Source organism: Manis javanica, chromosome 3 (genome assembly GCF_040802235.1).
Source record: "Manis javanica isolate MJ-LG chromosome 3, MJ_LKY, whole genome shotgun sequence".
NCBI classification, from domain to species: Eukaryota; Metazoa; Chordata; class Mammalia; order Pholidota; family Manidae; genus Manis; species Manis javanica.
In genome coordinates, this window is record NC_133158.1 from 119931590 (window position 1) to 119954299 (window position 22710).

The following is a 22710-nucleotide window of genomic DNA, read 5'->3' on the forward strand; positions in this document are numbered from 1 at the left end:
GTCCAGAAGGACATTTTTAAAGGAAGATAGTGTGAGGAAGAATAGGTATCAGAGATCAGTAGGAGAGAGAAAAGATGAGGGCAGAAACAGAGAGAACGAGGTTAAGATAATTAAAGACAGAAAGCATAAAAGATGAAGAAACAGAGTTACTAGGAGAAAAAATCCAATAGAAAATGCAGAAGGAGATGGGGAAGCACACTTGGCCAGGTTAGGGGTTGGGCAGTCAGACCTGAGGCGCCCGGGGGGCTCAGTCTTGCTGTGGACTGCAGCTAGAACATGATGGTGGCCAAGGAAGAGGCCAAGAGACCTTTCATGTCAGGAAAGAGTTCTTTGGTTGAGATCTGTACTAGACAGACAGGGCTGCGAAAGGCAGGGATGGTGACCCTCAACATCCATCAAAAGACTAAACTCAGCTTCACAACTGCCCATCTTGTTGGAGACTTGTATGTAAACTCTGCCAGCACTCCCTCCCTTTGCCTGACTCTTTTCAGGCTTAGCCTTTAACTTCCTTTCTCCCCTCCCTGATCCCTGCGTCCCTGCTACTTGGCAGGAGTCCTGGGCCTCAGTGAACATGCCAGACACCCTGCTGATGCTCTGGAGACATGGCCCCCACGTTGGAGAAACAGGTGGGACAGGCCAGGGCATGTTCTATCCTACTGCTCAGAGAAAAATGTTCATTCAAGATTATTCCATGAGCAGGTAAATTGATCAGTTATGCAGAAACTTTAGTTACCCTTTAGCACCTCATTGCTGCTACTCACTTCCACAGCAACAAAGGTTTGAATTGTTACCAGGAGATGGAGACTAAAATATGCCATTTTTACTTCTTATTTAACTCCGCCTCTCTCTCCTCACCAAACTGTGCTTTCGCTTCACAGTGAATTTATCTAAAGGCATAACTATCCCAACTCTTTTGAGAAGCCTTTCTCCTAAAAGAACCTAATAATAAGTCCAGCTAACATTCAAACCTTGGCCTCAGTCACGAAAGGGCAGAGTGGCCAACGAGTGAGGGAGTCAGCCCAGTTGCTCTCTAGAGCCATCCGGAGCTTTGTGAGGAAGTGAGCCAGAGGAGGACATGCCTGCCTGAGTAGGGGGTAGGGTTTCTGTTGGAATCAGTTTGAGAAACTCTAATCCAACAGCCACCCCCTCAGGCTTGCACCTGGGAACCAGGGATCCGCCAAGTTGTCCTCGCCAAGATGCTCTTTGGTGTCCACACTCTTAGCACACCTTCTACCCAAACTTCATAAAAACACAAAAATATATATGTAAATATTGAGTAGTCATCTATAACAGTCCTGGACCACAAGGTATGGCGTCATCAATGGACTGGAAACATGAAGACATTTTTTCAGGGTATGATGCAGGTAGGATAAGGTTGATAAAAAGCTTGACCAACCAGTCACATATGAAAAAGACCTGAGAAAACAGTCAATAAGAGCCTTGCCACAATCTGCAGACACCACCGAGTGGAGCAGGGGAGCTGGGGGTAAAGGCAGGCCCCCGGCCACTGTGGGGGATCTGGCAGATGAAACAAGGGCTAGAAAGGAAGTTGTGCTAAGCAACAAACTAAGCACTGTAAACATACTTATGAAACACTGTAAAGTTACAAAATAATTCTTGAGAGATAAAGTACACAATGTAATGCAGTTTAACATAGGAATGTAATATTAGTATTCCAGCCTTAAAAAAGAAGGAAATTCGGCAATATGTGACAACATGGAGAAACCTTGAGAACATTATGCAAAGTAAAATGAGCCAGTCACAGAAAAATAAATGGTGCGTGATTCCACTTTTTTGAGGTCTCTAAGTAGTCAAACTCATATAATCAAAGAGGGAAATGGTGGTTGCCAGGATCCAGAGAGAAGGAAGTGAGAAGTTATTAATTAACAGGTATAAACTTTCAGTTAACCAAGATGAATAAAGTCTAGAGCTCTGCCGTGCAACATTATACCTTAGTCAAAAATAATTTATTGTAACCTTAAAATTTTGTTAAGAGTAGCTCTCATATTAAGTGTTCTAACCACAGTAAAGTACCTTGTTTTTCAATCCAAGATATTCAATATCTGAAAAGTAAAAGTTCCAGAAAGAGAAAACTATAAAGAGAAATAATTTCCCAGAACTTAAAAACATGAATTTCTTGATTTAAGGGCCCTAGCGTAGGTGTGGTACATTTACTAAATAAAATGAATTGAAATGAGAAATAAGACATTATTATGAAATTTCAGAACAACAGCAATAAAGAAAAGTTCCTAAAACTTTCCAGAGATGGGGAAAGGGAGGCTACATACAGAAGTTCAAGAATCAGATAAGCTCAGCAACTCTGGAAGATAGTAGATGAAGCCTACAGCATTCTGAGATGAAATTATTCCCAGCCTAGAAGTGTATACCCAGCCAATTTTTTAATTAAAATAAGAGAACAAAGATATTTTCAGACATAAAATGTCTCAAAATGTCTTTCCTCTCATGCACTCTCTTTCTTAGCAAGCTGTTATACAAAAACAGAACAAATCAAGAAAGACAAAATCTGAGCATACAGGACACAGACGATCTGACACAGGAGAAAGAGGAAAGGGTTTTCACTTTAATGATGTGGGGAGATCTGTTGCCCCAAAAAGCAATCTTCTGAAAGGGAGACATCTCTACATGACAAGCAGATTGCCAGGCTTTGCTCCCAAGGTCATAGTCTAAAGTGTCTTTGTTTGGTTTCATTTCAGGGGTTTCCAGGGAACACTGAAGTTCCTTATTGGCAGAAGACTTGGGGTTCATCAAGTTAATTTCTGATGGCAGAGAATTTTCAGATGTCTCACAAATGAGATCTGGGGAGACAATAAAGATTGAGACAACATGTGTCATACAGGGTGAAGAGGATCTAGGAAAAATCATTCTTTATCTATTTAGGCTATCAGCTAGGACCATATACCTGGTTAAGATGGGCCCATTACTAGAACAAAGGTCAGGGAAGGGTCATCATACTAAAAATTCAAAAGGAAATGTGTAGTAAGATAAATATTCACCACTGGAAATTCCTAACTGGCCATATTTCTCTCACATACTCCTTTCTATCCGTTCATCGGAAAAAAAGGCTCCAGCAAGTTCTCCTGGGTAGAAGTTGAAAACTCTATTGACTAAACCTCAGCAAAGTAAGAGTTTAGTTTAAGGACCTCTGATTTGAAAGCAGGGCATAAGGTTTCCCTTTCTTCCTTTTCTTGGAGATCAACCTAAACAACCAACAGGATGAGAAACAGAAATGCAAACTCTTCCATCAAAGAAACTAGGAGATTTCTAAAACCTTCAGTCACAAAACTAGAAAAGCAGGAAAGGTTGGGGAAAACATTCAAAGTCCATGAGGAGTATGGGAGAAAGTGGAAAGAGGATACCCATAGCTACAGAGCTCAGAAAGAGATCATAAATTACATAAAATACACGTAAAATGGACAGGAGCACACGCTGAGATGCAGAACCTAAACCTTTAGCTTGTAACTGAAGGGATATCATGTACAGACTGGTTCCCTGCACCTGGTTTTGATGTGACAAGTGGAGGAGGCAAGGTTGAATTATACAGACAGACTTAATTTCAAGCAACAGTCTACCCATGTGGTATGGGGAGAACAGAGCCTTGCAAAGTGGAAAACCCTATCGCTGTCTTTTTCCATTACTGGGGAGAACTAAAGGCTGCCAAAACTCATACTTAAAGCTCAGATTCAAAAGAAAATTCCTGCTCACTTATAACATAGGCCTGGCCCCTCCTCCACGTGACCTTCCCAGAAATATCGATACAGCAGAAACTCACCTCTGCCAAAAGTGAGGTCACCAAGAGAAACTGCAAAAGATCTGTGCAAAGATCCTACACAATCTAACGAAAAGAAAAGGAAAGCAAACAGGATGTGAATGACATTTATCAGGAAAAAAAAAGTTGCTTTGGACAACTTGAGAATCGTGTAACGTGATTGTTAAGCCTCGCTGTGCGCCAAGGGCCCTTGCCAGGCGGCATACAACACGCTGTGGAAAGACAGAGGACGAGGGAAAAATAGGGACCCCAAAGCGGATCCAAAGTTCATCACACCGGAGAATCCTCCGCCCAGAGGACTGCTCTTCGAGGGGCGTGGCCGGCGCGAGGAGGGGCGGGCCTGTCGCCCGGGAAACCACCAGCCGGGCCGTCGCGCGCTTTCAGACCCCAGTTTCGGTTGAGCGGCAGCTGGGAGACTTCGTGAAAGGTTGCCGGCCGGGACGCCAAGAGGGGAAGACGGGTCTCTGAGGCTCAGAGGCACCGAGGGCCCTGCGACAGCGTGGCCGCATCTAGGCCAGACCAGTGAGGTGGCGAGTCCCAAGCCGCCCTTGGCGACCCCGCTGCGGGATTCAGGACGCTGGGTCTGGCTCGGGGGGCGCCGGCCACGACGGCGCCCGGGGGCCGGGGTCCGAGCGGCCGTTCCCCGCCCGCGCCTGATCTCCAGCAGAGCGAGGCCTGCGTCCCCTGGTGGGCGAGCCGCAGAAGTGCGGGGGCGGGAAAGAGCCTCTGCTGGGTGTGCGTAGAGTCCCCTCCTCCGTCCGCCCAAGCAGGGTCAGCGGCCAGAAACACTCCACAGCTGAACCAACTCCCACCATACTAGCTTCTTGAGGTCACTCATCGTCACTTGGAGAGTAGGAAAGCTGAGTATGACGTAGCTTTGAGATTCCTGCTCAGGCCTGCAAGTCACCTTTGTAGGTGGCAATCCGTTGTTGCCCTGGTAGGGCCCTCAGAAGCTCGGCCTTAGGAAAACCCAGGATGTGAGTGACTGATTAATCCGTGGTTTAATCAAGTGTCTTACCTACCTACTTCATCCCACAGCACCTCTTCTAAGGGACTCCAAACTTCTCATCCTCGGTAAATTCCAGTAGATGGGATTTTGGGGTCTCTGTTAAGGTCAGGTTCCTCAAGGAGAGTCCAGGGACTCTCTCTGCTTCCTTGGTTCCTTCAGAGGTAAAAGCCCCAACCAGGACCAGCTTCATAGAGGCCCAGCTGGTGCCGTCACACAGGGCTCCACTCTCAGGACACAGTGCCCAGAGGGCTCTGTGCTTGTTTTAATGCCCTGCACCCTCAATCTTGAAGTTCTTAATTTTTGAACAAAGGGCCCATATTTTTATTTTTCACTGGGTCCAGCAAATTATGAATCTGATACTGGCCCCAACTCTCTCATCTTTTCCCAAAGGCCTTCTTTGATGATAATTATATAAAACTATATTTAAAAAGAAATTCTACTCCAGAACTCTCAGCCCCCACCCCTCCTCATTATATTCCAGGGGCTCCTGCCCTAAGGATAGAGACAGGTGAGGAATCAGCTGATCAGGTACTAACAGGTGCCTGAAACTGTTTTCACAGGTGCCCTGGCAGGGCTGGTGCAGGTAGCGGGTGGGATGAGAGGCAAGGCAGAGGAGGCCAAATTGTTTGACATGGTATGGAGGAAATGAGACTTGGAGAAGGAACCTGAGAGATTCTAGACCTGGGCTGTCCAATAACATAGCCATAAATGCAAGTGACTATTGCACACTTGAAATGTGGCTTATCTGTAATAAGATGTGCTGAAAGAGAAAATGCACACCAGATTTTAAAATCTCATTTAATGTAGAATATTTATATATTGATTACATTATTGGGTTAAATAAGATATACTAATGGCACCTATTCATTTTTACTTTTTAATGTGAGTACTAGAAAATTTTAAATTATGCATGTGGTTCACATTATGTTTCTTTTGGAAAGTACTGTTCTAAAGATTCTGGAGTATTGCAAACTGCTTACTTAAAATGTTCAGAAAAAGTGCCTCTCCTCCAAAAACTTGCATTCTCCCTTCATCTCCGTACCTACCCTTACCCCATCACCCATCTCATCCACAGTCTTACTAACCCAGCTAATGGCTAACGGCCTCAGCAGTCAAAGAACTTCAGCTTAACCACAAGTAGTCTAGAACTGAAGAATTATAGTCACTTGTGCAGGAGAGAAAAATCTCAATCCTCTGTCAGCTATTGCCCCCAGAACTAATCCTGATGCTGGTACAGTTTTTTCTACTGTTTTGGCCCTTTGATTGTCCAGTTTTGCAGAAGTACACTGTAGAGAAAGTGCAAAGTCAGGAAGGGAAAAGTAAGCAAGGGAGGGTGGTCATCTCACCCACCTTCAAGTTATTACATTGTTGTAAATTATGGGATTATAGCAGCCTGGGCCTGACCTCTTTTTGTCAGTCACACCAACTTAAAAAGTAATTCACTTTAGTGAAGAAATTGCCCAGTGCTCCATTCTGAAGTATAGTTAGAAAATTATCTATCAGTTTAAGCTCTCACCTGAGCAGCCTCCTTGAGCTGTGGAGTGTACAATGGGTAGACTCCAATATCTTAATCTTTAATGTTTTTAATGGCCCTTAAAAGCAGTGGTGTGAGTGAAGATGTTTGCCCTAAGTCAATGTGTGTTGGATGCTGGTCCCAACCCAGTTCTCCCAGGGCCTCTGGATCCCTGGAAAGTGACCATAACTGTTGACTTCAGAGGACTGACACCCAAGCCTGTTATGGTGTTAGATTCCCAATACGGGACCTATTACCTAGTGGATTGCCTAGAAGAACTCCACCCAATAGCAGTGATCACAGCCCAGGTACTTGCTGTCAACCTCCCAGCCTTTGGGGGACTTCCATTGGTATCATTCAGTTTCTGCTTTCATACTGCCCATGTTTTCTGGAGTGATTCATTTAGGTTTATGTCTTCCCCTGGTTAGATTTGGCTTTGTTTGTGAGCTACCTCACCAAAGACTTTGCTTTGCCTATCCACTGCTTACCTCTGAATTTCTTTGCCCTATGAGTCAGCCTATTTGACAAAGCCTGAGACCTGAATCTCTACTCCCTTAGACACCTGTGGATGATGTGGATGACTGACATGAGACGTCCCATCAGTGTGGGAGGGCCTACCATCACGCGGACATGTCCAGGAAAGAGACTGAGAAAGCTTTAAGCAGAAAAGCCTTGGAAAATGCAGTTGGAGAGAATCTCAGCTCAAAATACTGTCTTTCCGAGGCTTCCATGATTTCACCCACGCAGAGGCCAAACTCCTGAGCAGCAGCAGCTTTCAATTATGATCAAGTCAACACTCCAAGATAAGACTGAAGTATTCCCATCAAAGAATGTGAGATATTTCTGGATTTCTGGAGGTGAGGAGGTGAGGGTGGACTGGTACCTTGGAAGGAATAACTTGGAATTCTGGACTTCCTGCTATGTCCAGGAGGTTGGACTTCAAGCATTCCTGCTGGCATTGAGTAAGACATACATTAAATAGACGTACACTGAGGACTAGCTTGGTCTTGTCTTGATCTTTGACTTCTGGCAGTGAAGGCATCTTTGCCTGTAGTTTTGTTAGAAGTTTTTATACTGCAAATTCAGTATCTTTAATAGACATAGCACTGTTCAGGTTATGTACTTAAGTAAGCTTTGGTAGCTTGTATCTTGTAAGGAATTTATTTCTTCCAAGTTTTTGAATTTGTGAGTAAACAGTTGTTTGTGATACTGCCTTATTCTTTTTAATGTCCTGGGACCTGTAATGATGTCCCCCCTTTCAATTCATATGTTGATAATTTCTGTCTTTTCTCTTTTTTATCAGTCAGGCTAGAGTAGTCTGGCACTATTGACTTTCTGGGCTGAATAATTCTTTATTATACAGGGCTTACCTTTTAAGGATGTAGGATGTTCAGCAGCATTCCTGGCCTGTCTACCTACTAGATGCCAGTAGCATTGCAGCCCCAGTGCTACCCCCACCCATCATAACTGCCAAAGATGTCTCAGCATTGCCAAATGGCTCCTGAGGACCACTGCTTTAGACTACCAGTTACCTCTTAAAGCAATTAAAAATAAGAAAAATAAAAAGGCTTGAAGCCATTCTTCATGGTAAGAAAGGGCCCAGGCAGGACTTCTGCCCCTCCCACAGTGGGAGCTTACTCCCCTCCAATAGGCCTTTACCACCAAGGGAGGTTTTCTCTGGTTTTCTGCCTCGTCCCAAATCCTTCTCATTAGTACCCAGTAGAGAACATGGAGAAAAGACTGAAAATGGGCACAAATTCCTTTTCTGTCTGAGACTCCCAGAGGTTCTGTATCCTCATGCTAGTCCACACTTAGAATTTAGCAATTCATCAACAATTCTAGCTGAATTATTACAACCTTGTGTAGTATTTTGTGTCTCTTCTTAAGCACTCATGTCCTATCTGTCCTTGGTGGGGCCAGTCATTCCTGGGATTTCAGGCTATTCGATTGGTGTGCAACCCCTGTTAGGGTGAACAACCGTCCAATTTGTCTGGAACTGAGGAGTTTCCTGGGACATGGGACTTTCAATAGTAAAACCAGGAAAGTCCAGTTGGGCACCCTAAACTCAGCTCTCTGATAGGTTCAAGAAAACTTATTCTACAGTTTTCTGGCTGTTAAGGTGAGAATGATGTTCTTCCTAGATTTCTACATCCTAGAAAGAATCCAGATTACTAATTATGCATGTTGAATCTGAACAAAAACAGTTCTTGAGACAGTAAAAATCCATATAACGATACATCTCTTTCTTACTAAGGTAGAGGGATTCTTGTAAAATTGTCCCTAAAATAGGGGATGAGGAAAATGAGCTTAGTTTCTGCCATTCTTTCATCTGTCAGCAGCAGGTTTATCTGATTACTTTAATGAACTCTAGTTGAAGCGGTAGATTCACATATTCTTTCTACAACTCTACTCAGTATTCAGCTGGCACCAGATTGGACTTTACTCCCAGCATATGAACATCTTGCATAGCTTTCTCAGTGAAACTTTAAAAATATTTATGATCTGTGGAGGAGAAAGAAGGCTGAATAGAGCAAAAGGGTTTCAACAACAAGAAGATTGACCACCTCTGGGTAAATGTGTATGTATATGTGCACATGCATGTATCATCTTGCTATCAACTGTCTGGGGACATATTTGATTTATACTGCCATGGGTTGTGCATCTAATCTTGTACTTTTTCTCTCAGATATCAAGGGAGCTAAGAGTGTTTTTAACCCCTACAGCTAGCACTAACAGCTGTGAGGTGATGCCTGTGAAAATGAACTCTCTACCATTTGTCCAATTAACTCTTTTGGGTATCCTTTAGTATTTAAGAGAAATACTTAGGGCCTCTTGATGATCTTATAGCCTGTATATATGATATCTTCCTATTAAATAGTCAAGATTATTTGGTTAGTATAGTTAAAAGAGCACAGAAATTATAAGACTAGGAGCATGTATAATCTCATCAGCTGTAGGATTTTATGGCTGTAGATATAATAATGGCTAAGTTGTATAGTATTTATCATGTGTCAAGGATTGTCTTAAAGAGTTTTACATCTATTAAATCTGCACTCATGTAAACTTCATAACAACCCTATGACAATAGAGATTTTAATCAACATATTACAGATTAGAAAAATGAGGAACAAAGAGGTTTAGTGGTGTGTTCAAGGTCATATGGTGACACTGGGACTTAAGCCCATGCAGCCCATTTCCAGAGTTATTTTAGCTAATATAACAATGGTCAAAGGCACAAAAAAAGGTAAAGATTTCAACCTGCAGGAGGGTATATGGAAGTGGGGGTTGTCTATATGTGAAAAAACCTTTTAAATAACATTTTGATTTTAGGTTCTTATACTAAACAAAGATGTACAGAAGGCTGAAAGAGGACATGCTAAGGAAAAGGATTCAGAAATGATGCAGTGAGGTCCTGTACTCACTACAAGCCAACTGAGAGTATGAATTACACAGACAAATGTGGTCAAATATTTGAAGGAAACTTCATGCAATGCCAATAACCCAGGAATGGTGGAAATGCTGAAGAAACAACATGCAGGAAAATCCCTAATTCTGTATGTAAAATACTTGAATACTTTCAGTTTCAAAGTTTAAGATTACTGAGAAGCCACTTGCCATACAGAAGAAATTGAGGCTAAACATTTTTGTCAGTTCCATTTATGACAGAGTGAGACTACAACCAATGAATGGTATATATAAGGATCTTTGGTTTAAAGTTGACAACATGGACCACAGCTCCATGTATCCACACAGCTCACATGAAGCACAATAAGATACACAAGTGACTAAAAAATCCACAATGCTCTTCATCAGTTGTAACCCATAGGAGCCACAGGCACGCAGGACAGTCAACAGGTGTACCCACAACTTTTGTGGAGTCTGCTGACAGGGTCTCTGACCTTCTTGAAACAGTAGGATGCTTTGAGAACTTGTGATTAGTTTTTCAAGTCAAGTGGTTATTAGAGTATTGTTTATAACTATAGTTGGGATGCAGACTTTTTAACCCAGCCTAAGCAGTCATCAAAATCATCTCTATACCTACTGGGTGAACTTTATATGGCTCTTAAGTGGCATTCATCTATGTATGAACTTGATCGCCTCACAAAGGCAAAAACATAGTAGTGATCTATGGAGTAAGGAGAGAGAACTCAGATTGTGTTGAAAGATACTAATAACATATAAGTTCTGTAGAATAGCTTCTTAAAGCTAACTTTGACCGTGGTCCAAAATACTTAGAGCGTTGATAATCAGTATAACTTGTAGCCTTTAATGAAAGGATGCTGTCTTTGCTTTACCTTAGGATCAATCCTCAAGACAGTGAAGCAGTAAGCTCAGCTACATCATGATATATGGGACTTTCACTCAACTCAATGAGGATGTCCCTTTGAAGGGCCAATGCAACATTTAAAGTATCACCGCCAATGAGAAGAAAAAGAAGCACTGCTGTGCTAGGATGAGCTATCCTCCAAACTATCAAACTATGGCTGTGTCCTTTTTTTTTTTTTTTACATGATTATTACATTCTAAACTGAAGTGATCCCACAGAAGACTGGATTTGAGGCTTGGTGAAGGAAAATTGTGGGTAAAGTACACAGAGGATATTGGGTTGGAGGTGTTCAATGAATGTGGCTTCTCAAGTCATCCAGCTCCTCACAGGAGAGGTGTTTAGTCTGGAGATACTCAGGTGCTACTTCCCAGGATGGGGAAGCTTTCCAAGCTTCTTACATGCCCAACTACCTTATTCTAAAATTCCAGTATGTTAACTTGTACAATTACCAAAACTGCCTTTCACAACCAGATCATCATCTGGATCTAACCTTAGGATCCAGGAATGATCCTGGCTAAGCCATCAGCACTATCTTGCTACAGTGCCTGCATTTGATATAGCAATGATTAGACATCATACATGCACAGTCATACTGTGATGGTGTAAGAAAGTAGAAGCTGTGAGGGGCATGCAATGCCATTGCCTCTGCAATGGCAAAAGGTATAGTAGGAGCTGAGCAAGTAGGTCTGGCTATTTCTTACCACATAAATGGGAAGGTAGTTCTGGGTGGTGGATGTGTTTGTGACCAGGCATGATGCTCATGGGCACAACAAAAACCCAGCTGCATACAGTTTTGCCATAGCCTCACTCAGCAGCTTGCCAAAGACAAGGCTCTACCCTCAGACTGGCTATGGAAACCATTTGGTTGTTCAGTTACAATCTGGAACCTCAAAAACGGACAGTTATGGAAGAGCTGCTGGTTAGGAACTGTGATAACTGTTACAGTTTCCTTGCAGAGTAAGGGTGAGGGCTTGTGTAATAGATATGCTGGTACACTGAACCTAATCTGGTAAACAGTATGGGTTTTTGAAGTTTGCAGAAGAATTTGACCTCTAGAAAAAGTATTTTGTGTAAACATAAGAAAGAGTTGTCCACATCCCAGATTTCATTAGTGCTTTTTGAGGATTTATAAGTGGGAATTTAAAAGTACAGTCTGTGCTGCTCAGTTCAATATGGTGCTTCTCAAACTTTTTCTTTTTTTCATTGTCCTCCTCCCACGGAGAGACTTTCTATATTTTCTCTTAAAAGTGTTCACACATTATAGACAAAGAGTACAGAATATGATGCCTAATACACAAAGAATGGAGGAGGAAGAAAAAGGAGGAAAAAAAAGAACCTTTAGGTAGTGTTGGTAATAGCATATTAAGTGAGTTACATTAGATAGTAAAGGAATTACCCTTGAACCTTTGGTAACCATGAACCTAGAGCCTGCAACGGCAATAAGTACATACCTATTGATAATCACCCTATAAATGGACTGAATGCACCAATCAAAAGACATAGAGTCACTGAATGGATGAAAAAACAAGACCCATCTATATGCTGCCTACAAGAGACTCACTTCAAACCCAAAGACATACACAGATGGGATGGAAAAAGATATTCATGCAGCTGATAGGGAGAAAAAACCCAGGAGCTGCAATACTTGAATCAGACAAAATAGACTTCAAAACAAAGAAAGTAACAATAGACAACATAATGATAAAGGAGTCAGTCCAACAAGAAGATATAACTATTATAAATATCTATGCACCCAACACAGGATCATCTACATATGTGAAACAAATACTAACAGAATTAAAAGGGGAAATAGAAGACAATGCAGTCATTTTAGGAGACTTCAACACACCACTCACTCCAAAGAACATCTCAACCAGGCAGAAAATAAGGAGACAGAGGAACTGAACAACATATTAGAACAGATGGACCTAAGGGACATCTACAGAACACTCCATCCAAAAGCAACAGGATACACATTCTTCTCAAGTGCTCATGGAACATTTTCAAAAATAGATCATATACTAGGCCACAAAAAGAGCCTCAGAAAATACAAAAAGATTGAAATTGTACCAACCAGCTTCTCAGAACGCAAAGGTATGAAAGTAGAGATAAATTACACAAAACGAGAAAGCCCACAAACACACGGAGGCTTAACATGCTCCTAAATAATCAGTGGATCAATTACCAAATAAAAATAGATCAAGCAATATATGGAGACAAATGACAATAATTCAACACCGCAAAATCTGTGAGACACAGCAAAAGCAGTGTTAAGACGGAAGTATATTGCAATACAGGCCTACCTCAGGAAAGAACAATCCCATATGAACAGTCTAAACTCACAATGAAACTAGAAAAAGAAATGAGGCCCAAAGTCAATAGAAGGAGGGACATAATAAAGATTAGAGCAGAAATAAAATCAAGAAGAATAAAACAATAGAAATAATCAATGAAAGCAGGAGCTGGTTCTTGGAGAAAATAAAATAGATAAACCCCTAGCTGGACTTATCAAGAAAAAATGAGAGTCTACACACGTAAACAGAATCAGAAATGAGAAAGGAAAAATCACTATGTACACCACAGAAATATAAAGCATTATGACATAATACTATGAAAAATTATATGCTAACAAACTGAATAACATAGAAGAAATGGACAAATTTCTAGAAAAATACAACCTTCCAAGGCTGAACCAGGAAGAAACAGAAAATCTGAACAGACCAGCAAGGAAATTGAACTGGTAATCAAAAAACTACCTAAGAACAAAACTCCTGGACCAGAAATTTCACAACTGAATTTTTTTTGTGTGTGTGCTCTTATCGCAATAGTCTTTTTTTTTCCTTTTTGGTATTAATATACAATTACATGACCAGCATTATAGTTACTAGACTCCCCCCATTAAGTCTCCACCACATACCCCATTACAGTCACTGTCCATCAGCATAGTAAAATGTTATAGAATCAGTACTTGTCTTCTCTGTGTTATAATACCTTCCCCATGCCCCCCCTACATTATGTTTACTAATAGTAATTCCCCTTATTCCCCCTTATCCCTCCCTTCCCCACCCATCCTCCTCAGTCCCTTTCCCTTTTGTAACTGTTAGTCCATTCTTGGGAGAAAGGGGAACCCTCTTACACTGCTGGTGGGAATGTAAACTAGTTCAACCATTGTGGAAAGCAGTATGGAGGTTCTTCAAAAAACTAAAAATAGAAATACCATTTGGCCCAGGAATTCTACTCCTAGGAATTTACCCTAAGAATTCAGGAGTCCACTTTGAAAAAGACATATGCACCCCTGTTTATTGCAGCACTATTTACAATAGCCAAGAAATGGAAGCAACCTAAGTGTCCATCAGTGAATGGATAAAGAAGATGTGGTACATATACACAATGCAATATTATTTAGCCATTAGAAGAAAACAAATCCTACCATTTGCAACAAGATGGATGGAGCTACAGGGTATTATGCTCAGTGAAATAAGCCAGCAGAGAAAGACAAGAGTCAAATGACTTTACTCATCTGTGGAGTATAAGAACAAAGAAAAAACTGAAGGAACAAAACGGCAGCAGACTCACAGTCTCCAAGAAGGGACTAGTGGTTACCAAAGGGGAGGGGTGGGAGGGTGGGAGGGAGAAGGGGATTGTGGGGTATCATGATTGGTGCACATGGTGTGTGGGGGGTCACAGGGAAAATAGTGTAGCTCAGAGAAGACACATAGGGACTCTGTGGCATCTTACTACACTGATGGATAGTGACTGCAGTAAGGTAGGGGGGGACTCAATAATAAGGGTGAATGTATTAACCACATTGTTTTTCTTGTGAAACCTTAAGAGTGTATATCAATGATACCTTAATAAAAAAAAAAGAGGAAAAAAATGTATCCACAGGCTAGTTAATGAATACTGCTTCTGCCCATAGGTGAGGGTTAATGAAAAGACTAGGATTTTATTGGTACTACAACCTTCACTAGATATTTTATTTTCAGATTATATTTTGAGAGAGGCAAACATCTTTGCCTCTTTGGAATAGGAAGCTCAGACTGTTAAAGGTAGAATTTTTCCCCTTTTCTCTTAACTTTGGGGAAAGTAGTAAAGCAGTAGCTTTTTACATTAGAAACTTTATTATTAAAAATTTAAGAGAGTTGATTTTAGTTCTGCAGGTAATTTTACATTGGGGACAAAAAACTAAAAATATAAATAGTATATCTCCGAGTTTTAAACAACTTTTTCAATATGCTTTCCAGAAACTTAAACTAAATTTTTCTTGTCTTATGAAGCTATTTAATTTTGTAAGGTAGTTACACTGGGAACCAAGTGAAGGAATTTATGTCTTGAAACTTTACAACCTTTTACACTTTATACTTTGGGAATTGAATATAAATGAGGGTGGTGGAATAATAATAGATAGGACTAGAGTGGTCGTATTGGATTTACGTGACTGAATGGGAAAAGGACAGCCAGTGATCTCATTTATGCATTAAAATATAAACATATAATTTAATGATAACACTGGTGTAATCACCTGTGAGATCAAGACAGAAAAATACCAGCATTCTGAGATTTTCTGCATGTTGTTCCCAAATTACAGCCCTTTTCATCCCCTCAGGTGACCACTGTTCTGACCTGTACAGTAATTACTCTTTCTATACCAATCTTCCTCGAAGTATGGTCTGCCACGAGCATCACCTGGGAACTTGTTAGAAATGCAGATTCTTGGTCCCTTCCCCAGATTTAATACACTTGCCCATTTTTTTGTGGGGTGCATATTTATTTGGCTAAAGTACAAAGCAGTGATTCTCATACCATGGCATGTATAAGAATGACCTAGATGGCCTCTTAAAACACAAATGGTGGGTCCTACACCTAGAGTTTCTGATGATCTCTTTCTGGCTATCTGTTTTATTCACTGATTCTAATTTTCTTGTATGTGGGTATATTTGACTCTGCGCTAGTTATTGCACTTGAAATATTATTTTGTAGGAATAATTGTGAGGCCTATAATAAAAGCACTTTGCTTCAAAGAGTATTTGCATTTGCTTCTGCCAAGCTCCTTGAGGCGCTACCAGTCTGGGACCACCTGTTCAAAGGTTGCTATTTCCTGGACAAACCAAGTGATTCTTACAGTTTTAATTCTCTTTACATTATTCCAATTGTTCTTCACTTTCACTCTGAGATCCTAGAACCCAGATTGTTGCAGGGGAAGGTCTCCTGCCAGATTCCCCAACTGTGTGGTCTCAGTTTTTCTATTCCCTCTTCACTCTGAAAGGCCATCAGAATGGAACTTCTAATTTTCTGGGATTAGCTATCGGGAAAAAAGTAGCTTCAGGATTGTTTACTTCTCTAGATTCTTGGCTTTTCTTTTGGTGTGATAATTCCTTACTATTTTATAATCTCTTTGATGCTTTTGAAAATATTTTATCCAGTTTTTTAGTTTTCAGCTGTAGGCATGACGCAAACAACCTGAACTTCCACTGTAGGAAAAGGAAATCTGGAAAATAAATTGATGCATAGTATTTCTTTCAATACACTTGATTTTTAAAATTTCTCAAAACTTTAAAAATCTATGAAATAACTTTTCTTTTTAGTTTTCAACTTTACCAAAACATGGGACACACAAAATGGTTTGGGTTCAAACCTCTTCTTGTGAAACAATTTGCAGGGTTACATATTTATGACTTTTAACCACTCCAAAATGCTCTCATATTAATTGATGAGTTCCAAGGAATGTTCCCCTCAACTTCAGAAAGCCTTACAAAATGCAGAGATGTGCCTAGTACAGGACCCATTTCATAGTTTGTGCATTTCTATGAGGTTTATTTTTTTTCATAGTTTTAACCAGTGTGGGGACCCAAAATTTTGGAGGTATAGATGGATTGCACTCTTATCCCCTAGGAAGGTTTCTGTCTGGTACAGCATCCGGGATGCCCCAAAACTTTATTGCCAAGTTCTAAGCATTTGATGGATAATAGTTTAGCCACCGCCCTCTCTCCCCACCCCAAATGAGCATAACACATCATCTTTTTTTCTTGTTTTAACTCCTATGTTAAGTTGATTCTTTGAAGTAGGTAAAATTCTGAAAGAGAAAATATCCCTTCCCAGCCTGTTCCTGACAAGTCAGAACACGTTCTGGGCAAGAATGAGCCTGTTAAATTTATCTTTAGATACCTTTTGAAGGGGATTGGAGGTAGAAATACACTAATGCCACTCATGTCTATTTGGAAGGTAATCTGGTAGGTTTTCCAAAGGTCAGAGGTTGTTAGGAATTTGGGGAGATACCTCATCTTGAATACTCTTAATTCGTACTTGTCAATTAGGATTTGAACAATCCCTGTATAGACTTGGGTTAGGAAGGAACAAACTCTGGTAGCTATTTCTAAAGTCCTTTAAAGATGCTTGACAGTTACCTGATGAATGTCAGGATCTCCTGAAGGGGTTAAGGGTTGGTTGGGTGGAACAATGACCCCTATAAGCTTTTGTGGGCCATTGTAAATATAGAATTTATTCCTGATGGTTAGCCAGTATTAGCTTATCTCAGATAAGGCTATAACCCAAATAGTTAGAGCAGAGAATGTCTTAAGGCAGTGGAGCATGTGCTGCTCCCCAGAGCCTGCCTTTTCTCTCCCTGACATGTGCCCAGAATCTGTGGGCATATGGAGCTGTAATGCAAGGTGGGAGTCACAGCAGATCAGGGCGTCACTGACTTTCTTCAATCTGTTTTTTTCCTTTATCAGTTTAAAAGGCAATGTCAAAATCTGAACCAGTAAACCTATATTCTACTTACCTTATTACTGGACTTAAAATTCATGTTTTGAAAACAGACTTTCACACTGTACCACAGAATATAGGAACTCTCCAGGTCAGAGTTACAAGTCACAGGGGAGCTTTCCATGTCACAGAAGGGGCTTTCCAACCATGGGACTTAAGTCTAGACCAACATGTTGACCTCCGGACACACATGATGCCATCATTTATCATTTTCACATAACTCATCATTTAAAAATAGATATATTATTTGCTTGCACAACTAATAGGCTTAGTATAAATTCCCACTTTACTAAAAGGTATAGACCACATGAAGTCTACTCAGCCACTTCCTTATGGACATATTTTGTGGAATTCCATGTCTTTGGGGAATTGTCTGGGATGAATGAATTTTCCCTACTTAATAGTACATGCTCTCTTCTATCAGCTAGAATATAATGTTGAGGACATGGTTTCAGACCACCAGGTATATTTTATGGCTACCCATTTCTTTAGCATTGCTGTTGCATTGCTGGTCATATACAGTTTTATCCTAGATCTCTGAGGTTGCCCTGTCTATCCAAACTTTGGAAATTATGAGGAAATTATGTTCCTGAGCCCAATGGGGATTTTTGGAAGCCATTTGGTAGTTCCTAATGCTGGTCTATCGATGTTATAGTATATGAATGTTATAGCACAGGAGCTTTATGACCATCCTTGATGTTACAAGTGCTGGTGCCTATGCCCCTGAGCTCAGACCCAGAGACACTTACTGAGATAGGCTTGGGGACTGTACCTAGGACAGCAGGAACCACCAAGTCCCAGGATTTAGGGAATGGATGATCTCTTTGACAGGTCCAGCTAAACGGACAACTACAATTAACCTTGTTCTAGCTGACAGAGATTTGATAAGTCTAATGTGTCCCCAATCCCCCATGTGTTCTCCCATAACTGCAGTAGGGCCTTCCATTTATTATCACTTTTAAACTTAGCCTTTTCATAGGCTATTCCGGTTCTGGATTTTGCCTGATTTCTTACTTAGTACCATGATTTCTTATCCTTCATTGTTCTGAAAAGGAGTACATATCTCCAACAGTTGGGATCTGTATTATCCTGTGTCTGCAAACTCCAGACTGATTAGATAACTTGGCATAAAGCCAAACATGAGCAATTTAGTATTTTCCTGAGAAAAGTCAGCTACTGCAGGTACTCTGAACACCTGAGACACATAGGACAATGAGTGTGATCATTTTTCAAAGTAGAATTACCCTCATAGCCAGTGCTGTTGTACTGAAATGAGGACTGCTAGTTGATTGGCTATGACCATATTTAAATTGGCATGATAGCCAGCCCTTCTAGAATTCATTTCACAGTATCCAACGTGGGCAACAGATATCTCTGAGTTTCTTTCAAAAAGTTTCCATGCAGAATTAGCTCCAGCTGTATGTCAATGGTATTAAACTTTGGGGTGATGCCTGTTGGAGCTCCTAATCCTAAGAGCCCCCAGAGGGAAGCACTCTCCTCTCCTCACTGGAAAGTACTGCCGGGAACAGTACAATGAGTATCTGCCCTACTGCACTTCTTTGACCCACTACAATCGAGTTTTCTTTGAGAAGACTTTCCTTCCAATGAGGATGACTGCAAAAACCCTAGCTGTACAACCAATGGTCTCAAGGGAGGGGATGGTTGACTCAATTGATTTTGGCAGCAGCCCAGTTCAGGTCTTCCCATGCGTCCTTCCAAGTTTCTTTCTGAAGTGGTTCAAACCACATAGTAAAAATCATTACAGAGAGAATGGTGCAGTCACATACGAAAAGTACATCAGGGTCAGCGAGATGTTTTCATAGCGTCTAAAGTCATCATTTCTTCAACCTAGGATGAATTGTGATAGGTAGCTAAAGGTTCTGTTTTGTATGAGGGGAAAGAGGATGGGGCAGAGATAGTAGTGCATCTTCCTATTTTTATTACCCACTCAGTGTTTTCAGGCCTGTTACCTCTGTTAGCCTGTAGACTCCTGCAGGGGTGCTTGTGGCGTCATTTCCATGAAACTGTGTCTCAGCCACAGTCCACTCTATACCCTGTCCTAGGTACCTGCTACTCTGTTACTTGCACATAACACCTCCTGTTCCCAAGTGTTTCCACTGGAGAAAATATCCTAATCTGGGGATACTGGCCTCCCCACTAGGGACATTTGTCCCAGGACTGTCTGAAGTTTGGAAATAGGGTGGAAGGACAGAAAGTATGACTGATAATATCTATTATTTCTCTTGGTATTTCCTTACCATGACATTTATGGGTCACCCATCAATTTAGGCTTTTTCTGCCCTGTCTTTTAATAGACCAATAGGTGTTTCTACCAAGAAACTCTTTTCTCTGTTTTTTACATTTCCTCCCATTTTTTTTTTTATTATTTTGGGACCTGAAATTGCCAGAGGTCTTCCAAAGCCATCTTTTCCAAAATTATGTATAGGAGAGACTGCTAGTTATCTACCTCTCTATTCTCCTTTTCTTTTTTATTAAAAGAACCTGACTTTCATGGAGATGACAATATACTCAACTAGAAAACTACATTGTCCATTCTCTACCACCAGACTGTGACAGTGTGACGTAGTCTTGAAAATGAGGTGTGGCTGAAGGAGGCGGTAACCTCAGGGCATGCGCCCTTTTGCTCTACTTTCTTCTCTTCCTTCCTGTGTGCACCTCAGAGGAGAAGCTGGACATCAAATAGACATCTTGCAACAAGATGACCATATGAGGAAAGCCCAAAGAAACTCTTGGGTCACATCTGAGAAGGCTGCATTAACTGGGCAAATAGGCACTATGTGTGAACTCAGACAGACTGCATAATTCTTGTACATGACCACCACCCCTGCCACCTTAAGGTTGGGGGAAAAAGCCCTTTGTCTCAATAGATCCATAATGCTCACATGTCTCTTGACACCATTTGCAGTAGGACTGTGCTGCCATAGTTTAATTACTATCACCATTTGAGACTTAGACTTTCATACACATAAATCCTTTAAAATCCTTTGAAGTTCTTTTGTGTCTCTCTCTACCTCAAGTTCAGAACTTGACATTTATTATTAACAAAAGGTCTAAGATACTCCAGTGGAGTGATGGCATACAATTTGGAAGCTATTCAGTAGTAGGTCAGTTTTTACAATTACATTAAAAAATATCCACAGCTACTGGCTTTAAAAATAATAGTCATATGAATGTACCATGAGATGGTTTTATAACACATTACCCATTTTAAATGCATGGATTCATATTTTAAGTTTTGTAAAGATGAATAACTTTCTTTTAGATTCTTATTTATTTTCAGCCAGTTATTCCAGCTTTGCATTAATTTGTAATGGTGGAACTTTGGAACAGAGTTCAGATGTCCAAATAAAGGGCTAATTGTGACAATGTACAGAGTTCCAAAGAGGCATATATTACTGGGATGAATTGTAGCTACAAGATACTATCCACAAATGTCTCCGTTTATAGAAATATCACTTCTGTATGTACATATATATTATCTGGAAGGCAATTATAGCAAGGTGTTATTTTTTTTCCTTAGATAAATGGGGTAATGTGGGACTTCTGGTGTTCTACTGTTTTTATTTAATTTTTCTGTAATGAGCTGGTAACTTTTTCACAATAAATTTTTTAAACATGAAAAAACGTCTTCTTGATGGATATTTAACAAGAGAAGCAGAAGAAATGAATAGCAGGAACAAGCCAAGAACAACAGGAACCAAGGGACACCTGCTTTTGTGGCTGAGATGCCAGCACAGCTGGATGACGGACACTCTGCAGGCTCCTGAACTGCTTGTGGGTCCTGAATGGCAGCAGGCCCTCATGCAACTAGGGGGATGCTCTTTCTTGTCTCTTTTTCCTCCCTTATGTTACCTTACCCATTCCATGTTAATGTGTCTCTCTGATCCTTCAAAACTGTACTTTCATTTATTCAATAAACACTAGAATCTGGATACTACCGAGTAATGACCCTTGGGTAACACCCAGGATATACCGGTGAGCCAAACAGACCTTATTGGTATTACAGTCTGTAGTGGGGTGGATAGGTGCTAATCAGTGATACAGATTTACAGAATAGGGACAAGGAGTATGAAGGAATAGGCTGCTAGGAGGTAGAGTTACTGGGCGAGTGGAGAGACCCACATTACAACATGCGCTCAGTGTGCATTTGGAACTCAATTTAAACTGAGAACTGTATGAGGGGCAAGAGTCAGGTACTTACATGAACATTGTGATGGAGGGTACAAGTATTTGGGGCAAAAGAAAGAGCATGTGTGAAGGCCCTGAGCAGCAACAAGCCACTCAAACTTAAGGAAGTGAAAGGACAATGGCTAGAGACTAGAAAGCAAAGAGAATGATTCTAGATGAGTTTGCAGAAGTAAGTGGAGGCCAAATCCCAAAGGGATTTGAGATTATCTGTTCAGGAGGGATAGTTCCCCCACAGCCCTTCCTCAAAACATGAAGGTGGTATCTAATATTTATAAATATGCATACTGAGAAAAGTTTATAGCTCTCTCAGTATAAGGGGATAAACCAGTGATACTACCACAGAACACTAAGCAAGCAGAATATGCAAGCATTAATTCTGAGTTGGGGGATAAAAGAAAGAAAATTAGCCATGAAATATAGCTCAACTACAAATAACATTTATATAGTTAGAGATGTAATCATTGACTACTGACTTAGCCAAATATGATACTATTAAGATGATATTAGGAGTGGGGCATAAGGGAAATGTGTATGGGTGAGGGGTGAATTGTAATGTAGCTAAAGTTCCATCTTCCACTGTAGTAATTAAGTGTTTTCTAAAACTGAAAAAATTTTGAGTGACAGTATAATCATATTTTTGGAAAATTAGAAGTAAATGCTGTTATAAATAGCTGAAAGATTTGAAAGCAGTTGCCTCTGGGAAAGAGGAATGGAGATGGGGGATGGGAGACAGGGAACAGAGAACGAAAGCTTTTGTAATAATGCTGATGGAGTGAGCTGAGGATGAGGCTTAGGAAGCACTAATGTAGCATTCTCCTGTCTCTTTCCTTCATATCTGGTAATTTCACTCACACACCTCAGCAACACTGAAGGCAATTCCCCTCCACCTTCTCCACATCTTACCGTATTCTAAGACTCAAATCAGGTCCTATATTCTTCTCAAAGTTATCCTTGTTTGCTTGAACAAAACTGGTCTCTGAGCTCTTGTATTCATGATCTATTACACTTTTTTGGCATCATGATATTTTGTTTTATATTTATTAGAAGTGATTTTGAATTTGTGGTGAATGCTGAACCCTCAAAGGAGGCAGGGGAATAAT

General features: G+C 40.7%; 1 long non-coding RNA gene across 4 annotated transcripts in view; it reads left to right on the forward strand.

The window, feature by feature from the left end:
- The first annotated feature begins 3803 nt into the window (after nt 1–3803).
- LOC140848442 (uncharacterized) overlaps nt 3804–22710 on the forward strand; it is a 111839-nt gene continuing 92932 nt past the window's right edge. Inside the window, exons 1-4 of one of the 4 annotated variants that reach the window (XR_012129321.1) lie at nt 3804–4764; nt 6868–7166; nt 9640–9863; nt 10610–14230. This is a non-coding gene — a long non-coding RNA (uncharacterized lncRNA). Of the gene's footprint in view, nt 4862–6867; nt 7167–9639; nt 9864–10609; nt 14231–22710 lie in introns of those variants that run through there. The other 3 variants (XR_012129322.1, XR_012129320.1, XR_012129319.1) reach the window with 3 other exon arrangements.